Source organism: Rhinoderma darwinii, chromosome 4, assembly GCF_050947455.1.
Source record: "Rhinoderma darwinii isolate aRhiDar2 chromosome 4, aRhiDar2.hap1, whole genome shotgun sequence".
NCBI classification, from domain to species: Eukaryota; Metazoa; Chordata; class Amphibia; order Anura; family Rhinodermatidae; genus Rhinoderma; species Rhinoderma darwinii.
This window is the reverse complement of record NC_134690.1, coordinates 317,081,019-317,094,949: the sequence shown is the minus strand read 5'-3', so window position 1 is coordinate 317,094,949 and position 13,931 is coordinate 317,081,019.

Genomic DNA, 13,931 nt, shown 5'->3' with positions numbered 1-13,931 from the left:
GAATGAAAATTTCTATCAGCCACTGTGCACTCAGGGAATGCTGGGCGTTGTAGTACTACAAAGGCTGCCTGTATTGCAAGTTGGATATTAACCCATACAACGGGGATGAGCCCCTTATAAAAGCTTATTCACACACTGGCTTGGCAAATGGCAATGAATGAGAATTTCTATCAACCACTGTGCACTCAGGGAATGCTGGCCGTTGTAGTACTAAAGCTGCCTGCCTGTATTGCAAGTTGGATGTTAACCCATGCAACGGGGATCAGCCCCTTATAAAAGCTTATTCACACACTGGCTTGGCAATTGGCAATGAATGAGAATTTCTATCAGCCACTGTGCACTCAGGGAATGCTGGCCGTTGTAGTACTACAGCAGCTGCCGGCCTGTATTGCAATTTGGATGTTGAGAGTATACTCCCGCTGTAGTGGATGAGCCCCTTCGATTGCTGGATTCCTGGCTATTAGATTCCTAAAGCTTTCCCTTACTGCACAGAGATGCTATCCCTACAGCTCCTGTCTCTAAAATGGCCGCTGAGCTCCGTGCATAGACTTTTATTGCAGGCTTGAGCCCGCCCCTATGCTGCCTCCCGATTGGCTGGGAGAGCCGTTTGCAAGGCATTATGGGGTAGCCTGATGTCAGGTGATATTGTGAAATCCTCCATTTTACATTTAACATGTGGCAGGCGCCAAAATGTAGCCAGGTTCGGTCAAAACGTGTTCAGCCGAACCCTGTGAAGTTCTTATTCACTGCGAATCGAACTTTTTATGATGCTCGGACCGAAACCGGGTTCGGTTGTCCCGGTTCGCTCATCTCTAAACACAGGTATACAATTCGTTGCAAACGTTTGGACTTACCAGTCCCTAAACATTTTGTGGAGGCCCAACATTCAGAAAAACAATTAAGGTTCCGAGTAATTGATAGCGTACCGCCCTTGCGACGAGGGGGGGGTGATAGGGCACGCTTATTAAAAAAGGAGTTGGAGTGTTTTCTTCGTCTTAACATCCTGAGACCCCCATGGTTTAAATATTGATTATAAATTAGGGGTGGTGATCTGAACTAGTTGACTTGCCCCCGGTAACTGTTGGATTTGCTTCTATGACTCTATCCGAATAGGGAGATGACATGTATATCAGCCAAATTATGAATACGATGTCTTTTAAATTTATGTGATCCATTAATTTCTTCTTTTTTATTCTGTCCACATAGATCGCTATTGTGAAGAAATGAACACTGACATATTGGACTTCAGGAACGCATCAAGGTCTATTAGTCTCAAATCTAGAGTTTAGTATGCCGATTTTACCGCTTTTTTCTCCCTACACACAGAGATCCAGTAAGTCTAACCATGGATAGTCTCAACCATCCTATAAGCATATACTGTGTTACTTCATGCGTTATTATTCTTAAAAATCTCTGAGTGATAACATTACACCAATGTGACATTGAAATAAAATATTCTTATAAAAATCGTCGGTGCCTATATGTGAACTCCTGTACGGTCTCCCTTATGTCGACGCACAGGCTGGATATGGTGTGCTATTTGCACATCTCAAAACCAGATTGCGGTTGGCCACAGAGGAGGCTTGGAACTCTTGGGAAAGAGATCAGCCAACTCTGTCTATAAAGACGTAGGAGATACTCTACTTTATCATATGTGAACTAAAAGGTTCTAATAAAAAGTTCAAATAGAACTTATTAGATATATCATGCTGCTATATAGGCTTTTAGTATACACACGGTATTTATTACTATAGAGTAAGGGGCATATTTGCCCTTCTCTGTGACAGTCGCTACCCCGATGAAGTGCCCCTCTGCGCATGCGTGAGTTAAATCTGCATGTACGGCCCAACAGGGTGACTCATCGGCTCTTTAGCATACTATGCCATGGAGTATGAACACTGGATGAGATCAGGTGTGTAGACATGTGCAGTTCAATTTAGTAAAACGCCCAGATTTGGCCTTGAGACTAAACATACTTTGAATGTTCCTGACCTCCGGGCAGTGAGTAATCAATTAAGGATATACATTGTATCATGTGTTTGTATGAAATATGATGAACCAATTATGTATGGAATAAGGAATTGATGGATCAGTGTTTGTATTGTATGTTTAAATTTTATCACGATGCACTTAGCACTTTTTGACTTACCTAGGGATAAATGTAATATGTCCCAATGTATTATAAAAATGTATATTAATATCATTATTTCACTTAATGAATGTCATTACACAATTATATGCTGCATGGTATTTAAACCACATGTTATACACTGTCAGTTCTGCTTGAGAAAGGTCCAGATTGGGACTGAAACGTAGCAATCTTACATATGGGTGAATAAACGTTTTTCACTTTTTTGACTACTATGCTGTGGAGTGCTGCCTATTTTTTGTATCCCTAAATTTGGACTATTGATCGTGGTCTGAAGGCTTGCACACACGAAACCCCTGATAGAGGTGATTTTTTCAAGATTTGTGGTGCGGTTCTTCTTTGTATTTCCTAGATAGATAGATAGATAGATAGATAGATAGATAGATAGATAGATAGATAGATAGATAGATATAGACTGTATCTGGGACTTTGTCTGTCCCTCAGAGCTTGCACCCACACGTTGCAGGTGCGGCTAGATCTTGTACATATCTATTCTATCTATATAGAAGAAAATCCCACAGCACTCCGTGTTAGTGAAAAAAATTGTGGTTTATTAAGCCAGCATTAGGACCTTTATCAAGCATGCTATATAAGGACGGAAATGTTGCAGCTTGTGCTGGCTTAATAAAGTTACATCCAATCTCAAATTTTGCCATAACCCTCCAGACAAAAACCCGCTCCACCCTGTCATATGCCTTAGTAGTGTCCAAAGACAGGATGGAGAGGGTTCCACCTGGCTTAACTGCATATTAGTGATTAATCTGTGAAAATTTTTACTACAATTTTTACCTTTAATAAAGCCATGATGATCCTCATGGATTATAGTATTTATAACCTTTTAAGTCTATTTGCCAATATTTTCACATATAACTTTACATCTGTGTTAAGGAGGAATATAGGCCTATAAGCCTCCCTATCACAAGGGTCCTTACCTTTTTTAGGGATAAGAACTATAATGGCTTCCAACATTGAGGTTCCCCTCCCCTTTTGCTATTTGTAATACTTCCCACAACAGAAATGGATGGCATCCCCAAATATTCTATAAATTTCAAAATGCAATCCATCCGCTCCAGGAGAAGAATTTCCCGAGAAGGTGAGCAGTGCTCCTCTATCAATATGGGGGCACCATGCATCTCCCTTCCCTCCTTGCTGAAGGTGGGGAATGTAATCTGGGCGAGATAACTATCCAAAGCAGTGAGGTCTTTTGAACCCCGCCTCCCAGCGGACGACCCATGCAACATATTCCTGAAACTCCCCCTTAATATTCTCATGTAAAAGGGGCTGGAGTAAAGGCGGAGTTCACTGGCTAGTGTTGCCCACTCTTACTACCTCCTTTATATTAGGGTCACTAGGGTTATGCCTAGTTCCCCTACCTTTTTCTTATACTAACGTCAATCTAATTGCTTTGCTACTAAGTAAGGGAATACAATTGTATAGTAAATAAAGGTAATATTTATTATTACAAACAGTAATCACTCATAGATATAAAATACACCAAACACAGTAAATAATCACCATATAGTATCAGTGTATACCAATACACTTAATAACTTAATATGTATTGAATACACTAAAACTACACGTGGTACAGTATAAAGAAAGTATTACAATCCTAATCTATACCACCACCCACTTACCTAAACATACATATATACGTTGCGTTACAATAAATACACACTCACTATTTCTGTCCCACTCCCTCCTGTACACTAAGGGTTAACAAGAGAGGTGGAAGATAAAGGGTTACCAGGGGATAATCAGGTAAATGGTTAACAAGCAGGCAGGTGGGAAAGGGTTAACCAGGGATGTGTAACTAAGGAAATGTGCAGGCAGGTGGGAAAGGGTTAACAAGGGATGCAGGAGAAGTGAGGGTTAACTAGGGTTGGATAAAGTGTTAACAATGGGCATTGCTCGTTGTATAGGGGAAGGTAAGGATTTAAATGAGGGAAATGCTTGTTATATAGGGGAAGGTGATACTTACCAGGAGAGGTGCGTTGGTGGAGCGGTGAGGAGCAGGAGTGGAGCCGGAGGTTCGCAGGGCAGGAGATAGGATTCAGAACAGGAGCCGGCATTCGTGGAGTGGTGAGGGCAGGTCCTAACTAGAGCGGTGAGCTAGCATTGGTGGAAGGAGGCAGGACCCAGTTGCGCTGCCGAGCGTACCGACGCAGGGCTGCTTAAACCCTGATGGTGCTCTCCCTCTCTCGCATGGGTGCTCTCTTTCGTGCACGCACTCTCATGGGCGTTCTTGCGGAAAGTTCATTTCAGCGGGGATGTCAACCGCCCAACTGCCTCTCCCCTCCGCAGAGTATGGAGGCAGGAGAGCACAGGTAGTTTCTCCTGTCTCCCTCTGTTAGACAAAGCAGGACACTGGCTAATTGTCCTGCTTTGCCTGAGGCAATCTCTCATGACCAGGGCTGTTGTCACAGCGCGGGGTGTGGACCCACTGGGCCATACCGCGTAGCGGGATAGCAGCTGGCCAAACAGGTACAATGCAATGTCTATAGTCCAGAAAGGATACCTGAGGCAATGTAGACAGTAGCGGTGGTTTCAGGCCAAGACAGGTGCCAGAACGAGCTTGCTCTCTGAGGAGAGAGGAGTGTTTTGGGTGTGGTGCACTGTGCTTGGAGCATATACCGTCCCGGGGACTCTGCTTTATCATCTGCCCAGGTTTACTACACCTGCCTGGGCTAGCAGAGTTCCCCGAGGGGGGGCTCCATCTGGAGATGGAGTCCCGGTCCTCCACCCTCCGGAGAAGGCCGGCGGGGGGTGGAGGGATATCCCAGCCGGCTGGGAAAGTGGAGCCAACCCTGGGGGAGAGAAGGACATCTCGAGGCAGTAACAGCGTGGTCTCGTCCTCTCCCAGGGTTGGGGCATCGCAGCATGCTGCGAGGAGAGGAGGAGAAGGACACCCAGGAATGGATAAACAAGGCTGCAGGGACACGTCCGAGTGGGGATCACTGAGGCCAGGAGAAGACGCCGCCACTTTTGGCTCCCGCCTGGTGGCCCACATGGAGGAGTACAAAGATCTGGGGAGGTCCCTGCAGCGAATCCGCGGTGACCTGACCGTGGCCCGGCAGAGGGCAGCCAAGTCATCAGGCAGCAGGCGGGCGAAGTTCGCTGCACAGGTCCGTACCCTGCTAAGGGAAGTGAAAGAGGTGGAGGAGCGGAGGGGAACGATAATGGCCGGAGGGGGAGTCTTCGCCGAAAAACTGAGGAATGAAGACAGATTCCAGGCAATGGCTGACGCAAGCCAGAGAGGGGGGAAGCAGCAGGAGGAGGCAGCTGAGACCAGCATGGAGACCAGCATGGAGAGCACCGTGGGAGAAACCCTTGACGTGCCGGTCCTGACAGTGAGTCAGACTCAGAGGCACCGCGCGAGTCAGGGGAGCTCACGGTGAGGGAGGAGATCTCTCCCAACATGGCACGCCTGCCAGAGTCCAGTTCCGGGTCGGAGGGGGAGCATCCCCCCGGGATTCGAACACAGATCTGGGATCAGGAGTCCCCCGTGTCTTTGGAGAACTTCAGCTTTGGCTCGGATCTGCCCCCAGAGGAAGAAGCGCGAGGTGCGGCAGCAGAGAAGCGAAGGAGGAAGAAGCTGAGACAGAAGCAGAGGGAGGGGAGACGGCTAAAACAAGAGGTGAGGCTCGTATATGTTCATGGGTCTCCTCTGCACTCCGGGTCAGAAGAGATTCTGGTCCAGAGTGCAGGTCCCGCAAATCCCCCAGCCCCGGCTTCTGCAGTGGAGTCGGGGCGGAAGAGCGGGAAGATTGAAGTGAGGACGGGCAAGATGGCGCCGGACGCCGCTCACTGTGAAGTGGGCAGCGCTGGCAGCCGGAGCGCGGCAGGGGGCGTGGTCCCAGACCCGGCGGACGGCGAGCCCTTGAGACCAGTGAGCGGTGTGAGCCGTTCATCGGAGGAGGGGGCGGACCGGAAGTCGGCTGCAGCGTGGTCCCGTGGGTCGGGTGCCTGTAACGTGGCCGGTCTTGTCACACCGAGACTGGCCAGCGTGATAGGTCTGCAGGCACCCAATGCCTTGGATAAGGGCGGAGTCAGAGCCTCTGCAAGGGGCGGAGCCAGCCACTCCGGAGTGGAGGAGGGGAGTGGCCTGGCAAGAATAAGCGCAGAACGACCGCTGCAAAGCAGCCCTGCAAAAGGGAAAATCGCTGATAAAGTTAATGAAGAAAGTAAAAGTAAAAATAAAGATATGGGAAAAAATATTTTTGCAGATAAAGGAGTGTCTTTTCCTGCCCTGGCAAGCGATATGGACACCGATGACGCGGAGGGTTGCGTGGGGGTGCCGCTTATGTCAGCTGGCGGCCCCTCCATAGCTGCACCTGATGATGCAGAGGTAGGGGTTGGGGTCAGGGCAGGAAAGGTAACGGAAAAGCAAAAAAATAAAGAACCTGGCTTGGCCAAGAGAATGGTAGGATCACGGGTGAATGTATCAGCTGGTGATGTGGGGGGGCCTGGTGCTCCTCTTCCCAGTGCCCCAAGCAGGACTTATGTTGGCGTAGTGGGGGGAGGACCACCAGCCTACCAATCCTCGTCCTCTGGCCCTGGGGAAGGTCCCTTGCAACAGCGCCTCCTGCAGGCCTTAAGGGAGGGGAAGCAGTCCCTAACTGTAGGGGGTGTGCAGAGGGACCTATCTTTCTGGATAGACAGGTACGGGTTGGAGGCCTTCCGAGTGAAAAGAGGGGATCAGTGGTCACTCCCGACAACCAGGCAGGCTGTGGTCAGGAGGAATGTGGTCCGTCTCCGGTGGCGCGGCAATGAGATCTGACCCCCCAGAAAGATGGTGGTGGAGCTACTGCTGGGGATGGGCTTCAGGGCACGTGACATCTTTGCCCTGATACACCCTCATGACTCAGCTGAGTTTGACATCAGCTTTGTTCAACCAGGAGGCCTGGAGGTCTTCTGGGGGAATTATGAGCTGGTGAAGGACGAGTACGGCTGGCGGGATTTTGCTGCACAAGCAATATCCCGCCAGAATGGTCTCAAGAAGGTGACCGTTCTCACCCGTAACGAGTCACTTTCTTGTGTTGACATCATGACCTGGTTAAGTCGGTTTGGAGAGGTAGCGGAGATGCCCATCCTGGTCTTCTATCAGGGACAGCCGAGGCTGTGTCAACGGTGTGGCGACCCCTCACACTTGAGCGCGGCCTGCACGGTGCAGAAATGCGCTCATTGTGGGGGGGGTAGGTCATCTAGCTACATCGTGTGGCCAGATTAGGTGCCACCTGTGTGGTGACTTAGGTCACCCATTCAGTAGGTGTCCTCGCTCCGTGGTCAATGCGGTCGCCAAGCCTGCAGGAGAAGAGAGTGGGGTGGCTCCTGTGGGTGAGGAGGCATGCAGAGATGGCGGGGCAAAAGGGCAAGTGAAGACATCAAGGAAAGGTCTCCAGCCTTCCTACCATCGAAGGCTGGAGAAGAGGCAAAAGGAGAGGGAGCTGAAGGAAGCCCAGGTAACTGGGGGGGACCACTGGCCCGAACCCGGAGCCTGCCCTTGAGACGGATGCCCTTGTGGACACTGAACTGGATGAGGAGGTCAGGAGGATCCAGAGGGAGCAAGTGGCTGAGGACTCTCAATCCTCCCAATGTGAAAGTGTTGGTGAGGAAGAGAGGGTACAGCCTAAAAAAACATCTGGGACACAGGATAAGATCTTGAGGGGGCCAAAGTCACCTGGCCAAGCCCCGGCCACGGAAGGTAAAATCTTCACCCCTCTGGTGCTCTCCCCCAACTGCTACCAAGCCCTCATGGATCTTCCAGCTCCTCAGTAAAGTGAGGAGGAGGGTGAGGTAGGGGTCTCAGGGGGTGCTGGGCCCCTTCCCCCCGAGAGGTACAAAGGCCTCTGGGGCAGGGGTCAACCTGGGACAAGGGGACGAGGATGGGAGTGTGAGTGAGGGGGGAGGTCCGCCAGGAGGAGATGGACACCACTACCTCCAAAAAAAGAACTAAAGAGAAAGGGTCTGGAGGGTCCTCTTCAGATCATGACAGGGGAGAGAAGAAGAAAGCCGTCTAATTTTATCATCCAGGATGGCGGTACCTGCACCGTTGACGCTGGCTTCCATTAATGTCGCCAGCATTAAGTCAGATATGGCTAAATTTGCAGCCTTTGATTTTCTCAGCCGAGTTGAAGCTGACATTTTGTTTTTGCAAGAGACCAGACTGTCACTTTTGGAAGATGTCGTAAAAGCCAGGAGGGATTGGCGAAGTGGACCCTCCTACTGAACTCTTGCGGCTGAGCCATATAGCGGTGTGGCGGTTCTTTTCACCGCATCAGTAAAATGCCGACAGATGATAGAATTAGAAATGGGGAGGTGCCTGATTTTAGATGTTCTCATGAAGGGACAAGAATTAAGGCTAATTAACATCTATGGTCCCCAAACAAAGTGGGACCGAAAAAGTCTCTTTATGAGAATTAAGCCTTTCCTTTTTTCTAGTCGACAGGTCATCTTTGGAGGGGATTTTAACACTGTCGTTAGACCCTGTGATAAAGGAGGTTCCAAAGATAAACTGGGCTATGATAGCGTGGCCTTAAATAGCATAGCTAACGAGGCTAGCCTGGTGGATATCCACATTAGGCATACCCCGGGTTCACCTATCAAAGAGGTAGCTGTAGGTCTCGGATAGACAGGTTTTTTTTGAAGGAGGAAGCCATCTCTTCACCAGTGTCCGTTGTTGAGGTGGAATTCTCCGACCACTATATGATTTTGTTTTCTCTGGACATTACAGAATCCCTCCGGATGGGACGAGGTATATGGAGGCTGAATTCCACTCTCCTGGAAGAAGCAGAGATAAGACAGGCCTTTGAGGATTTTCTTCAGGACCAGGTACCTTTGTTGAATCTAGGTGGCACTAAGTCAGAGTGGTGGGACTTGTTCAAATATCGGGTAGCAGGATTTTTCCGCCGGCTTTCAGGCCTCAGGTCCATGAGCAGGTACCGCCTGTATCAGGAACTGAGGAGGAAACTCGAACATCTGGTCTCGGCCGGAGGTAGCCAGGGGGAGATCTCCGGGGTGAAAGTGTTGCTCAAGAGGTGTCAGTATGATAGGCACGCATCTTTGGTTCTTGAGAGGGATTTCGGGAGGTACCGCTCGCCCGACCCCTACAGGAACTGTAAGATGTCAGTGAGTCGTAAAATAGTGACTGGACTAATAGACAGTACAGGGTCCCTGAGGAGATCCAAGTCAGGGATTCTGGAGATCGCTAGATCCTTCTACTCTCACCTTTTGGGTAAGCAGGATCCAGACCGAGAGGAGATGTCGGCTTTCCTGGCTGAAACTGTTCCCGAGTCAGGAGAGGATTCCTCTCTTAATGTTTTGATAGATCCAATCAAAGAAGAGGAAGTAATGCTGGCGATTGACGGGCTAGGTCTGAAAAAATCGCCAGGGCCGGATGGCTTAACATCCGAATTCTATAAGACCTTTAAAGGAACCCTAGTTCCCCTCTTGACATCAGTGTTTAATGAGTGTCTATCCTCGGGCACTCTGCCGAGGTCAATGAGGAGGTCAGCTTTGATTGTTCTATCAAAGGGTAAGGATTCGACTCGTATTGAGAATTGGCGTCCCATAGCGCTCCTCAATATGGACAGAAAGGTTCTCGCCAAGGTGCTGTTTAATCGGTTGGTGAAATTTGCACGCCGGCTCCTTTCACCTGTCCAGCATTGTTCCGTTCCAGGCCGCAGCACATTTAGTGCTGTCCTCAGTGTCAGAGAGGCAGTGGAGCGGGGAAATTCTGGCCAGTGGAAGGGGTACGTCCTGTCCTTGGACCAGGCCAAAGCGTTTGACCGGGTGAATCATGAGTATCTATGGTCGGTCCTTCTTAGGTATGACCTGCCGGGTGGGTTTGTCAATTGGCTCCAGACCTTATACGCTGGGGCAGAGACTTTTGCACTGGTTAACGGTTGGGTTGGAACCCCCTTTGAGGTCGGGTCTGGTGTCCGCCAGGGCTGTCCTCTGAGTCCCTTGCTATATGTGTTCGCGATTGACCCTTTTCTTAGAAGTGTTGACCGTGGACCAGTGGCGGGGATCGGGATCGGCTTGGAAGGGACAGAAGCCACTCAGAGGGTGGTTGCATACGCGGATGACGTCTCCATCTTCGTCACCTCGCAAGGGGAGGTGGAGTGGGTGATGTCAGAAGTGGAATGTTACTCGCGGGCATCTGGGTCCAAGATTAACCGTGACAAGTGTGAGAGTCTGTGGCTGGGAGGAGGAGATCCTAGTTTTGGTCTCCTGGACACCCTTCCTGAGCCTCAGGGGTCTGCAAAGATCTTAGGAGTGGAATTTGACCCGGGTGATTATCCCAAGAAAAACTGGGATGGCAGGCTAAACTTAGTTGCCCAGAAGGTCGGCCAATGGAAGGGTTGGTCCTTAACCCTCAGAGAAAGGGTTCATTTGGCCAAAGCTTACCTGATGCCCATGTTGCTCTAACTTGGCAGTGTGTGCATCTTGCCAGAACCTCTCTGGGCTTGGGTCTATAGCCTGTTCTTCCAACTGTTGTGGGGGAGCAGGCTTAACCCAATTAAGAGAGAAGTCACGTATCTACCAAGGAGACTAGGAGGGTTAGGTATGGTTAACCCAGTGGTGTTCCTAGTGAACACTTTTATTAAGATTAATCTAGCAAACCTCGGACAAGAGAGGGCTCCTTGGTGGATTCTCTCCTGCGGGGAATGGTTTCAGCCCTTCTTCCAGGAATGGGAGAGAGGAGGCCAAGTGAAAGACCTGCGTACACCCCACGGGTATCTCCCGGCTTATGCCGCCCTGGTTTTGAAGATGGTGCGCCGGTGGGGTCTGGAGGTGTGGGAGATCGGGACCATGCCGAGAAAATTTCTCGACAGAAGGGTTCTGATGACCCACTTCCAGAAGCCCCTGGCACTCAAAGACTGCCCAAGTAGTGACCTCGGGGAGGGATTAAAACTTTTAAATTCAGTGAGGATTCCCCAGAAGTTTTGGGATCTGGCTTGGCGCTGCTTCCACAGGAGACTGTATGTAAGGGGCAATCTGAAGTACAGAAACACTGATGACAGAGGATGTCCTCGGGAGGAGTGTAGCAATACACTGGAGAGTATGGAGCATTTCCTGCTTCATTGCCCCTTTAATGCAGAGGTATATAAAAGGGTGGGTACCTCCATCGGCTGGCCCGGCTTAGCCAACCTCTCCTATGCCGGGTGGGATTATGGGATGTTCAGAGACCTAGGTGGTAGGGACCGTAACACTTCCATTTTAGTTAGCATAGTGGTTAGGCACTTTACTTGGAATGCACAGTGTTTAGTATCTACGCAGAGCAAAATCCTCCGGGTTGATGAGGTCGTAGGGAATATCATCGGTGACCTGGTGAAGGTGCGTTCTTTGGAGGTCGATAGACTGGGAGCACCCAAAGCCTCTCGCTTATGGAGGGGCTTTTCATTTAGGGTGCCTTAGGGTATCGGCCTTCGGGGGGGCTCATCCGGCTCATCTGGGGGGGTTCGCCCTCGTTCCGGCACATAAAACGAAGCGATAGGGAGAATAATAAGGAAAGGAGGGTAAGTTTAGGGCTAGATTAAACATAGGGTAAGAGAAGGGACAGCAATAGGGGAAAGCGATAGGGGAAGCGATAGGGAAAGTGTCGGTGTGGGTGGGACCTGGCCTTGGGGGGGTTGGGTGGGTCTCCTGTCTCCTTCCTTCTGGTGGTAGGCTGGATTAGTGCACTTCAGGTTTTTGTTTTTTGATACGTAAAGGCAGTATAAAGGCTTGCAGGAACCGAACTTGGTGCTTTCGGGTTTTGGTTTTGGTGTTTCGTTGCTATGAATATGTGAGGGATAGTGAAAGGGGTTTAGAAAGGTTGGGTGGGGGAATTGAGGGGAGTGGGGAGGGGGGTGGTTTTTCTTTTCCTACTCAGGCCCGGACTATGCAGAACATGGGGCGAGTGTCTGAGTGGGAGGTTTAGGGTGAGGTAGTGGAGTCCAACACCAGGACTAAGCGGACATGAGAGGACATGGGGCGGGGTGTTGGCCTGGTGTGGTGATGGGTTAGTTTAGATAGAGTTAGGGTCAGTATATTAATATAAAAAAATATATATATATAAAAAAAAATACAAAAAAAAATGTTAGGGTGTATATAATGTGTGCGGTGTATGGTGTTTCACCATGTATATAGGTATGTATGCAGGGGCTTTGACACATTTCCGGCTGATTGTTTCGAATGAGTACGGAAGGGAGTGAGTGGGGGTGAGTGGATTCTGGTGGGAGGAGGGGGGAATATGATAAAGGTTGAATGTGGATGAGTGCAAATGGATGAGGAAATTGGCCAAGACCAGGGATGGGAAAATAATGCAGTAATGTATTTTGTGTATATATTGTTGTGATTTATGTTATGTATTAGTCATGTTGTTATGTTTTTATATTTTTCTAATAAAACAAAGAGTTTCAGGCTAAGATGAGGCTCCGACAGTAGACAGAAACCCGGTGGGGTGTGACACAATAGATGCAGTGGAGGACACAAAACGACTCCAAATCTTGAAGGCACAAAGGCACGGTAGCATGGGATACAGGGTACAGGCAGCAGGAACGGGTAACACTGGGAACTGGAAAACACTAGGAGACAATTTGCAATGACAAACTTAGGTAACACAACAACGCTCAGGCAAGGATCAAGAGGGCAGAGCCCCTTTTATAGTCCAGCAGCATTCTGGGCTAATTGCAGATATTCTGCAACTGTGCGTAGACTGACCCTTCAAGATCGTGCACGCGCGTGTGCGGCCCGCAGGAGACAGTGTCCGGACCAGGAAGTGAGTGCCGGCGTCTCTCAGTAGGGAGATGCTGCCGGGAACTCACTCGTCCATGGCCGCGGCCGTCAGAGGGTAAGTCAGTATGACGGTCCCCGGCCATAGACGTTACAGTTGTGTCTCTACAGCCCTGGTTTATGAGACATTATTAGGGATTTTATATATATATATATATATATATATATATATATATATATATATATATATATATATATATGGAACACTTCCCTTTACATCTCCCTATCAGATACCAATTCTCTTGACTAGAGATGAGCGAACTTATCAAAAGTTCGGTTCGGCTAGTTCGCCGAATTTCACAAAAAAGTTTGGTTCGGACCGAACTAGTTCGGACCGAACCTGTCACTTCCGTGCGCCGAGCATGCTACTGTCCGGGGTGCTGATAGAGTTAATGGGCTGCACTAACTCTTTCAGCAACCTTCACAGTACATGCTCGGCGCGCGGAAAATACAATTTAAATGTAATAAAAAAATAAAAATTATACGTTCGTACTTACTTTCCTCCTGTCCGGCCTCCAGCGATGACGTTTCATCCCTTTCGCCGCTGCAGCCAATCACAGGCTGTAGTGGCGGTCACGCACGTCAGGATGACGCTTCATCCCACGTGACCGCCTCTGCAGCCAATCACAGGCTGCAGCGGCGACATGGATGAAACGTCATCGCTGGAGGCCGGACAGGAGGAAAGTAAGTATGAACGTATTATTATTTTTTTTTGGCATGTATGTATGTTGGCATGTATGTATGTATGTATGTATGTTGGCATGTATGTATGTTGTCATGTATGTATGTATATCTGTGCATGTATGTTGGCATGTATGTATATATGTGCATGTTTGTATGTATATTTGCATGTATATATTTGCATGTATGTATGTATATATGTGCATGTGTGTATGTATATTTGTATGTATGTTTGCATGAATGTATGTATGTATGTTTGCATGTATGTGTGTTTGCATGAATGTATGTTTGAATGTATGTATGTATGCATGTTTGTATGTAT